The sequence below is a fragment of the Diceros bicornis genome, chromosome X (genome assembly GCF_020826845.1).
Source record: "Diceros bicornis minor isolate mBicDic1 chromosome X, mDicBic1.mat.cur, whole genome shotgun sequence".
NCBI lineage: Eukaryota > Metazoa > Chordata > Mammalia > Perissodactyla > Rhinocerotidae > Diceros > Diceros bicornis.
The window spans coordinates 3,676,720-3,689,034 of NC_080781.1; positions in this window are offsets into that span (position 1 = coordinate 3,676,720).

Genomic DNA, 12,315 nt, shown 5'->3' on the forward strand with positions numbered 1-12,315 from the left:
TGGAAAAGAACAGTGTGCCCCTTCTGTAGCCACTGTGAAGATTGGAAGTCATGTATGTGTGGTGCTTTTCATAATACCTGTTATTTAATGTAGTTCTTTATTAATTTTTCATCTTAATATATGTCTTGATGTACAGTTATTTATTTACCTGCTATTTTAATAATATGAGAAGCTTTAGATTTGTTCATGAAGATGATTAGAAGGCCTAACCCCTATGTATACCCTGACTCGTAAAAGGAAGGAATGATGCTGAAAGGCAGGCAACATTGGAAATATGGGGGATATTTCCAGAGTTCTCTGACAAGTAGAATGCAGAAATTTGCATCGCAATACAACCACGTATTGCTTAATGATGGGGATAAGTCCTGAGAAGTGCATTGTTGGGCAATTTCATCATTGTGTGAACATCAGAGTGTACTTACACAAACATAGATGGTACAGCCTACTACACACCTAGGCTATATGGTACTAATGTTATGAGACCACCATCATATACGCAATCCATCATTGACTGAAACGTCATTATGAAGCACATGACTGTGTAAAGATCACCTGATTTCAGGTTTTGTATTCTGATGTTCCATTAAAGCTATTTGTCATTTTTTAACGCTGCAAATAATGAGTGACTATCAGATTAAAAATATGTAAGTAGATCATTAATGACATTTATCAAATATGAGAATTCAATTTGGATAAAGCAAAAATAAATGATTGATCTAGAAATATTTTTACTTCTAGATGAAGAGATATAACAAACTTTCCACACCGATTTTCTATCAAAGTAGTAAAGGTTTTAGGGAAATATAAAAGTACAATTTGTACTTTTTTTATATGATATGAGATGAAGAAGAATATTAGCAAGACTTAAAAATTATCAAAATTTGACTGAAAAAATTTACTAGTTTGAAGTCTATCAGATAAAAAAAGTGGTTCCTAATCATTCTAAAAAAAAATCTTTCAGGCAAAATTTATTTTTTCTGAAAGGGTTTGGTGCAGTAGAAGATAAGGCAGGTAAAATACATTTGTGGATAGAATTGTCTAAAATATTTTCCTGTTTTTTTTTTCTTAATATCGTCCAACTATTTGGCATAATAAATCTATTAAGATTACATTCATTTATGTGAACTATATTTTTCTCCTTTATAAAACAGAGATTAAGAGGAACTGGTAAGTACATCATATAACCATATAAATATAATGGGATTACTTTCTCCCTTAAGAAGAATCATTGCTGTTTGGAGTAATTTTTCCCAAAGAAAGCCTGTCCACTAGATTGATGATCATTACTTCATAGTTTAAAAAAAATAATATTGTACACTGCATTCCACCATCAGAGCTGGACCCCTGAAAAAATATATAATGGATATCTAGTATGTCTAATAATTTGTGCATAAATCTTTCATAGAGAGGTTTTTGTAAACTGTGAAAGAAGCTGCATGATTTTCAGAGATAGAAAATGCATGTGTTAATTTTTCCTAATAAGAATATCTCTAATTCGCTGATACTAAAGTCACTGTTAAATAGAAATACCCTGCTGGTCTCCTCTGCAGGGGAAGAATTCACATGGGCTGGCTGGGAGTATTTAAAGCAAATGGCAAAGAATTAACCAGCACATACTTTGTTCTAGCCATGCATGCAAGAATGGGTAGGAAGGATGACAGAAGATGCCAAATGCCTTCAAAACCAATGACAGGGAGATTCTGGATCTTCTCTGCCTCCAATCATCTTTTGTCTTCCGGAGTAAACAAAGACTAGGGCTTCCATCTGTCTCTTCTGCCCATCACCTCTTTAGACCCCATTGCTAAATGCTATCAAGAGCCAAAGACACATCTGGTAAAGTAGATGACATTGGTCAGGGCTTGGAGAGGATGGTATGTTTGGTTTTCTTTTGATGGAGCGTGTGTGTGTATGTGTGTGTGTGTCTGTGTGTATGTGTTCATGAGTATTTGGGTACCATCTCTTGCTTAGTGGGCAAAACCACAAAATGGCTAAGATTGGATGCAGGTAATAGATGATCTGCTGAAGGAAGCCATTGGGGTTGTTTACATCGTAGCTCACTGCTCACACCTGATTCAATACATACCCCAGGGTAGGAAAGTTCATAGAAATTTGGTAATGAATTGTCCATTTTCCAAAAGGTCTTCAGTGCCCACTGATACACAGTTGTGATACTAACAAATCACAGCTGAGTGAATGTTTTATTTTGTAAAATTATCAACTCTAATTTTTCTAAAATATAACTAAAAATCTAAGTTGCTCCAAAGATAGCAAGAATGACGCCGGCCCTGTGGCCTAGTGGTTAAGTTCAGCGTACTCTGCTTCAGCGGCCTGGAGTCGGTTCCCAGGCATGGACCTACGCTACTGGTTGGTGGCCATGCTCTGGCGGCAACTGACATAAAAAATAGAGGAAGATTTGCGTGGATGTTAGCTCATGGTGAATCTTTCTCATGAAAAAAAAAAGAAAAGAGATAGCAAGGGTGACAACACAAACCTGTTCAATTCTCTCTTTTGTCTTTTAAGGGTCAGTATATAATGGCCATCTACTACCTAATTTTTGTCACGCTGAACAAAAATCCAATGGAAACTGGCTTTGCTGATTGAGTAAAGAATAAGTTTCCCTATTTTGTTTAGTAACTTCTATGGGTATTAAGCACATATTGAGCACTTTTGTCAACTAAAAAATTAAATGCATATGGCACTGGCCTTATAAAATGGATTTCTGTTTATATTGAATTAATTCAGACATTCAAATGCTTAACAAAAAGTATTAGTTTGTTAGATAAGTTAAAGCCAGACCACATTAAATAGGCCAGACAAATGATGTCTATATATATTTATGGAAAAAAATAAGTAATAATCTCAAAAACATAATTTGTTTTAAAACTTTATTTCTTAAAGTAGAAACTTATCTAATATCAATCAGCAAATAATTTTCCATATATTTAAATCACAGCATAGCAAATAAAATTAAATACGGTTTTATTTGTCACCTGCTTACTAATTTAAAATGTATACTCTACAAAGATATTCTATAAAAAAGTAAGTTTTAAAATGAAAAATCAGAGGTTTTAAGCATTATTAAAAGAAGTAGTTTCAAGTTACATTGGTTCTTTTAATGTCTTTCATATTTTTCTCAGCAATTGCACAAATCCCATTATTATAATTACTTAATTGGACTTATTTTGTTCAAGCAAGATATAAAAATTTTTGGCCTGTTTGTTCAGACTCAAATATGTCAGTCGTGATCTAACAAAAACTCTTTACTCTTTATGAATCAACATTATTTTCCTCCAACCATAAAATGAAGGTGGTGAATGAAATGATCTCTAAAGTACCTTGAATTACCAAAATTCCTTAATATGTCAAGACAGATGCATTCATGTTTTAGGAAATAGGACTCGCTCACACTGAGATAACCTTGACTTCGATACTAAAATACAACAAAAATAGTCATCAACACATTTGTTGTGTGTGAAAACATGAATTGAAAGTACTTAACTGATCTAAAATAAACAACCTTAATGAATTAGAATTAAATAATTAAGTCAGAGTTGTTTCCATCAATAAGGAATATTCATCCCAACGAAACACATTGTTACATTTGTTCTTTTTCATCTACTGCTCAGCATTCATCCTTCCAGCCACTGTAGCACTTCTGCACGACATCAGTTACCATCCCCACTCATTAGGTCTTTGCCAAGTAAACAGAAGCTGCTCTAGGTACTCCAAGGAAGAAGGATTTTCCTGCAGAAAAACAGAAGCTTACGTCACTCAGAAGAGAAGAGACAAGCTCATTCAGAAGGTAAGACAGATTTGGGCCTCAATGGAAGCTTCTGGCAACACCTTGTTTTCCACCATCAAATCCTCTCACCTGTAACTTTACCTAGCGAAGGCAGTCCTTACTATTGTCTATGTGATGAGGGTACACTATATGGAAAGAGGGATACTGGGTTGACAGTAGAAAATCCAGCACCAAGACTCTCAGGCTATTTGACTAATATTATAGAAAAGTCTGTCGATTTCCCAACAATGCATCTTTGGGCATTTGAACTTTCCATGGCAAGGATTTTCTACCAACTTTGGATATCAGCGTGTCATAGACACCTTCAGTGTCACATTAAGCAATTGAGGAGGGCGTTTGTGTCCTGAAGAGCACTACAGCAAGTACCAACAGATAAAATTCATCATATCAGAACTCAATGGAAAACCACGGAGATGAAGATGAAAAAGAAGCCGTCAATCAACACAGGAGAGATAAAGACCAGCACCCTGCCTGCCTCTCACGGCTACCCCTTTTAAACAATACGGTATGATCCGCATCTGTCTTCCCAGCTCTGGTATCTGCAGTCAAAATTCCACATTACCCATAGTCGCTGCTCACTGAATATCAAAGCCACAAACTCTGCATTTCAGGAGACACTGAGAAGATCATGCTGGTGCAGAGATGCAACTAGGGATTTTTTTAAACCTAATAAATTCACAATTACCTTAAAAAGAATTATTAACTTCAAAAATCAACTCTGTGAAGTTCAGCTTCCAGAGAACTCTTTAACACTGATAACTTAATATACATTTTTATTACTTTTTAACCTAATTTTTTAAGTTTTAAACATTCATAAACCACATTTTTATATTTTACATGAAATATTCCACATTTTTTTCTGATTGAAAAGTATTACATATCCATGGTAGAAATGTTGGGCAATGTGGAATAGCTTAATTAAGAAGGTAAAATATAACCAAAATCTTTATTCAGACGTAGGGTCAGTACATTTTAGTGTATTCAAGTGTCTGTTTTCTCCACATAACAATATTTATGGAGTCGTTTACCTGATCACTATTCCAAGTGTTAACAAACAAGCAAAATTTAAATGGCAATCTATATTCTATCATAGGTAGATTCCATAATTGACATTCTTATTATATTTTTAAATCACTCTTTTCCTTTATGGTTTGTAAAAGTTTTATCTTGTTAATGTAAGTCTTTCTTTTCATAGATCATATGCATATTATTCATAAATTCTTGAAAATATCTTAATTTTGTTCATCATGTTTATGTTAGTAGCCCATTGGCATTTATTGTAACATATACAGTATCAATCAGTCTCATCTAATAAAACTTGACTCAATGATGGAACTATCCTCTATTTGACCTTTCCAATTTGGTAGCCACGTGTGTCTATTGGGTATTTGAAAGGTGGTTAATGTGACTAATAGCCTGAATTTTAAAAATGTATTTACTTTCAATTAATTTAAATTTAAGTGAAAATAGCCACATGTGACTAGTGGCTACCATATCGGTCAGAGCCTACCTAACATTCTGACTAAAAGGCAGACATTGTAAGATTTGATTTAAAAGAAAAAGATCCCCTTCCATGTTACTTGTAAGAACTGCATTTCAAATATAAAAATTCAGGCTAAAATAAAAGGATAAAAAAATAACACATACACACTAATCAAAATAAAGCTGGAATTTTCATATTAATATGAGACAGAGCCAATTCAAGTAAAGTCAAGAAATATTACCAGAGATAATATGGCACATTTAAAAATGTTAAATTGATCCGCATGTCAAGAAAATATAATATTTATGTACCTAATAACAGAACAGTAAAATATATAAAGCAAACATTGATGAAACTAGGAAGAAAAAGACAAATCCACAATTGTTATAGATTTTAATCACATTTTCCCGGTAATTAGAAACAGCATTTTTAATAATAGCTGAAAAAATTTGAACAAACATTATCAACCAACTGGACTTAAATGATACATTCAGAAGATACTGCAGAATTCACACGGTTCATTGAACAAGCAGTCAGATAGCTGACTACCCGGTGTTGACTCATCAGGATTATGGCATTTGTGACCACTTTCCTGATAGAACCACAAAGAAGCTACCCTGGTTATAGAATTCTGGGTTATATGTCTCCTAAATTTCCCCATCTTCAGCCCAGTTTACTGGATCCCCATTTTTCTACCATGTCCAAAGCTTGAACTGAAAAGGAAAGTTTCTATGTTTGCATATTCTAGGATCATGACCCTGAAGGTACTTTCATTTTTTACATTTAAAACCTCAATCTATTTATATTTTGGATATGTCAGTGTGACTTAAGGGTTGAAACAAAAGATTTATTTTTCCCAACGTACTCAATTTCCTTAGATCTATACTAAAATAATAAATTAAAACAACCCTTTGCATCTGTCTGTTACATTTTCTTGATCAGATATTAAGTGCTTTCAATTTTTTTTAAATCAATCTCTTTAATATTTTTGAACCATGACCAAAGATATACAAACTCTAACGGATGCATTTCAATAATTTCTGAACGTTTATTTGAGCGGTCTGCACTTGGACAGTCACTTTGACAATGGTCATCCTCTGCCTGTGGGCTGTAACTCAGCTCATGATTAAATGTGTGATCTGCTTTAAATATTGAGAATCAATATTTAAATGATGTCAATGAGCCAATTTGTCATTGATATCAATAATGTTCACCCTTCCATTGACAAGCAAATCATATTTTTTTTTTAACTTGAGGCTTCCTCTTATAATTGCTTGACATATTTTAAGGACTTGATTATTGACCCAGAGTCAATGATTTTACAGAATGACAGTCAGTTCTGGGAAAAGCAGAGAGCTCTGCTTTAGGTAATAAATAGTTTTTCCTTCACAATAGAACAGCAATTGTTACTCAGTGCAATTAATTTGCTAATAGCTCTTCTCTCTCTCTCTCGATGAACTCAAGTTTTTTGTAAGATACGGCATTTTAATTTAACAATCTTTTTTTGCAAGAGCGATTTCTTTACTCTTAATACTTTTGAAGAAAACTATCATTTAAAATGACGATCAGTGTCTAACACCATATAGTATCATGTCTTAAAACATTAGAATTTTACTTCTCTTTTAATTGTTTTCTATATCTATTGAAAAAAAATAAAGCTACATTAAAATATGTTTTTACAAAAATATCCTCGTGTGCAGAGATATATATATGTATTATTTTTCTGTTCATGAATATCATATTTCTAGTAAAAGAATGGAAGCTGCCCATACCTTTGGTCACAAGGGGCGTTTCGACTCAATATGAAAACAGTTGAAATTGGAAACACTATTGATTGCTTCCTAGCATGGAAAATGTGTCTTTCAGAAACGTCCCAGTGATTAAACTCTTGATGAATAAAAACATGTAGGAAAACTAAAAATGATTTCAAAGTGAAACATTCTGAGAATCTGGGCACAATCGATCCAGAAGGCATTATGATGAGAAAGCTGTATCTATCAGGGAGGGTGATATTGTTGAAAATCCTGAGTTGTGGCTGGTCAGCTGTCACGTGAGTTATCCACGGTGTGACTCTGAGATATAATCACATGATTATAAATCACTGCTATTTCGAATTGGATGGATGGGTGAACTAAGAAATAGTAATAGTAGATCTATCACATTTAATTGAAAAACAGGATGAAATTTAAACATGGAGTTTTGGAAGTTTCAGTAAGAAGTTTGATTCTAAACCCACGGGGGTATGAAAATGACTATAAATTATTATTTTTTAAAACATGTTCTGTTCCTCAGTCACATTTTTTGTGAAATAATATTAACATTTCTGAATAGAATAGCTAATTTTAACAAATTGATTTTTTTTAAGAGAGCATGTGTTCTCATCAGGATCAAATCTGTTTAAGAAATCTGGGTGAGAAAAGCTATGAGTGGAGTCATCCAACAGAAACAAAAGCAAGATGTTCTAACACCAATTTCCCTCAGCAATGTAACTCCACGTAAAGAAATAATGGGGACAGTGGGAGTCTGAGCTAGGTTGAATCTCTGAGTGAAGTGGACTCCAAATGTGGAAAGGTCATCTGAGGGGCTCGAAAAGATGTCATAAATGTTTCCTTTGGAACCACACTGGCACACTTCAAAAACAGGCAGCTCCTTCACCATGGTGATAAATACATCCGGGCATTGACTGCCATGCCAGAAGAGCTAAGACGGTGATTTTATAACTTTCACTAACTTTGCTGTACCCTAACGTAATCACTTTTCCTCTACATTTCTTCAAAAATTCTTGGAGCCAACTCAGAATTCCAGTTTACTTCGGGAAAACAGATTCTTATTTATAGAGCTGCAAAGATATGAGGGCTGTAAAAATGAATGCATTCTTTAAGGTTCAGGGCCAAAATTGTTGACAAACTCCCTCTGTCTCCTGGCGTTCAAAAGAGCACATCTTTCCTTGCACGCAGGAGATGATAAACATTGCAAGCTGAGTACTGACAGTCATTGTCTTCTCTGGCATATGGCACCAATAATGAGCAGGGAAATGCTCTGACAACTGGCTTGCAGGGTGCTGGGAGCCAGGAAGACTTTTCTTCCAAGACGAGCAGAATGATTCTTCCCTGCAAAGTGAGAACTGGCACGAATCTCTCTACTTTCAGGAAGCTTTCCTTGAGCAGGTCTGGGAGAAACTGGGCAAAGTTACAAGGTTTGCTTTCTTCACGGTCTGTCACCTCATAGGCAAAAGGTTTCCCTCAGAACAGAGACGGTTTTCAGTGTTGGCTGCGTTCTTGCTTGTGATTCCACTGCCGTGGGAACGTGCGTGCACTAGCGATAAAACTCCATCCTGACTACTCGAGGCAATTCACACATCACGGTTAATAAAAATGAAATACTGTAGATGTTCTCAGGAGAGTGACTTAATCTGCTCTTTACACAGCTATCTCGGAGGTGCTCTGTGTGAGCGAGGTGGGAACAAGGATGGCTAGAACGCCAATTTTTTCCCAAAGGCAAGTGAACGAGAGTCAGTAGCAAGCATTGAATTTGTAGTGCTACAAGCTGAACAGAGATGTGTTGCAGCCACAATTCATTTTCAGTGAAATACAGTAGTCCTTACATTAAAATTTCTCTGCATGGATGACACAGGAAATCAAGCCTCCCTACAGTGACTCCCATTTCATTGACTCGATTCAGGAGGGAGGATGAGCCCTGCTCTGACATGGTTATAAAGCGTTCCTAATATAGTTTTATAAATGGGTATATTTGATTCATGTATTTGTCACATGGCCAGAAAAAGCAATGCAATATCCTCCTTCACCCAAAAAAAACAAAACAGAACACACCCTTTGTTATAAAGCTTTGGACATGTGGCCTTTTCCATGTAAAAACCATCATATGCATTTCATTTTAAACCTGAATGGAGAGACAGTCATATCTTAAAAATATCATGGTAGAGGCCGGCTGGGTGGCATAGTGGTTAAGTTCGTGCATTCTGTTTTGGTAGCTGAGGGTATGCCGCAGGTTGGGATCCTGGGTGAGGACCTACGCACCCCTCATCAAGTGGTGCTGAGGTGGCGTCCCACATAGAAGAGCTACAACTCTACAATTATGATATACAACTATGTGCTGGGGCTTTGGGGAGAAAAAAGAAAAAGAGGTAGATTGGCAACGGATGTTAGTGCAGAGCCAATCAATCTTCCACAATAAAATAACAACAAAAAAGAAACCATGGTAAAAATACCCAAGGGTAAAGGAAAAACACTTCTGTGTTTCTCAACTTGACTACTCACGCAGAACACTTCACTTCTGACACTTCTGGTCACCAAATGTGTGAGAGTTTTCCCCCCACCAAGCAATTTTCTGGGATACCGGCCAGATGTCCTGTAATTCAGTTCAACTCTGACATTAACTGAAGTTAATGCAGACCCCACAAGTTAAGGGCTCAGCCCCACAAGACCACCCAATCCCACTTCAGCTGCTAGTCACAAGTCCCAGGTTGTCACCGGTACTTCTGGCCGACCAGCTATAAAATTTAGGTTCCCATGATCCCCTCCTTGGGTTTGATCATTTGTTAGAACAGCTCACAGAACTCAAAGAAACAGTTTCTTACATTTACTGGTTTATTATATAATAAAAGATATGACAAAAGATACAGATGAACAGGCAGATGAAGAGATACATATGGCGAGGTCTGGGAGGGTCTGGAGTGCAGGACCTCTGTCCCTGTGGAGTTAGGGTGCACCATCCTCATGACCTCTGGATGCATTCACCAATCCGGAAGCTCCCTGAACCCCAGACCATTGGGATTTTTATAGAGGCTTCATCACAGGCGCGATCGACCATTAACTCCATTTCCAGCCCCTCTCCCTTCTCTGGAGGATAGAGGATGGGACTGAAAGTTGCAAGCTTTTAATCACAGCTTGGTCTTCCTGGTGACCAGCCCTCACCCAGGAGCCCAACCAGAGTTGCCTCATTACAACCAAAGATGCTCCTATCACCCAGGAAATTCCAAGGATTTAGGAGGTGGGTGTCAGGAACGAGGTCAAAGACCAAGTATTAGAACCAAAGGTGCTCTTAGCGCTCTTATCACTTAGGAAATTACAAAGGAGTTTAGGAGCTTTGTGCCAGGAACTGGGGGCAGACACCTATACATATATATATATATATATATATTTTTTTTTTCTGTTATCTCATATCAGGTATCTAGAGTTTTCTAAACTCTTTTTATACTCATTTAAGATTTTAAAATCCAGATGGAATGGGGATATCTTCAGCGCTTTCTTAAATATATCATTCCATTCTCAGGTTAAAAGGTAGCATTATTGATACCTGGTTTCAAAGTCATGAGGAGATCACATATTCTTATTTATCATAGCACACAGAAGGTTTCGCTCTCCTACATTGTCATTTCATTCACCACAGGATCATTCTTGAGGGAAAATACGAAGGCCGCAGTTAAAGTATTCCAAAGCAATTTGTGAGAAGTTACTAGTCAGGGAAGCATTCTTCATTATCATTACAACAGCAGCAACTCTCCAACTGCTTAATTGACTCAACTACTAACAGCTCAATATTGTCAAACCGATTATGCATGAGCACATAAAATAAAGTCATCCCTGGGTCTTTGGGACATAACCAACTTTAGGCAGATGATGTTCTATGCTATATTCAAATATCTAAATGATTAATATTACTCAACACTGCATGATATATAATCCAAAAGTGCCTCCCCACTGCATGCATGTACGCACACACACACGAGGTTTATTAATGACTGCCACCTATAAGCATTAGCAGAAATTTTTTTTTTTAATTCTTGAGTGAAATGAGTCAGACGTCAATTATGCTTTGGTCTGTAAAATGAAAAATGGTAATTTTTAAAAGTCATATTTTGGTGGCACAGATTGGAGCACTGGCCAAAAAAAAAAAAAAGGAAGCAATGTGTTGAGCAAAGATTGGAAACATCAGACAGAAGAATAACATCAATTTTAAGAACAGTTGCTATTCATTTTCCTACAACCCTTTGGGGCTAATTAAAACCCTCGCCCATTCACATCAGGGGGTCTCAGGCAGCATTTTACATAAATTATTACTCTAATTTTAACACCCTCACAATCTATGTTAACTGTATGTTTGTCTATAATGTACGCACACATTGTCCATTACTCCAGGCACTTGAGGATATGACCAGAGCTGATAATGGAAATGACTGTAGAAAAGAGAGACTCAAAATGGGGAGGGGGTTGACAGTGCATTGTTTAATCTAAGTGAAAAATTGGTTGGAAATTTTCTCCATGGCTCTTTTCAATACTATGTTTAAAATCCAAACAACTTAAATTACCAATCTCTGCAGCACCTATACCCCTTAGTTTTTTTTAGCATAGATTTAACATGGCCTCTCCTCAGATAATCGGTGAGTGGAGACAGTAATGAAACAAAAGAACAAAAACAAAACCGTGAATCTCCCCCAACCCGGGCACTCCCAGTTCTTACGATGTTTCCCAAAAAACAAAGAGCAAGAATATTCATGTAGACTGCAAGAGCAAAAAACCTGTAACACATACCGTTTTGGATGACTTGTGTCCACCCCTGCCCCCCAAATCCATATGATAAGTCCTAACTACCGGGACCTCAGAATGTGGCTGTATGTGGAGACGGGTCTTTAAAGAGGTGATGAAGGTAAAATGAGGTCGTTAGGGTGGGTCCTGATCCAATAGGACTGGTGTCCTAATGAGAAGAGGAGATGAGGACACAGACACACAGAGGGATGACCATGTGAGGATATGGGGAGAAGACGACGTCTATACGCCAAGGAGAGAGGCCTCCCGAGAAACTAGCCCTGCCCACACCTGGGTCTCGGACTTGCAGCCTCCAGGACTGGGAGACAATCAATTTTTATTGTTTAAGCTGCCCAGTCTCTGGTACTTTGTTATTGCGGGCCTAGAAAAATAATACACACACATACACACTTTATTCAAGAAAGTATTATTTATTATTTACATAACCATTTACAGTCAATTCTCGTTATTCACGGTAGCCACGT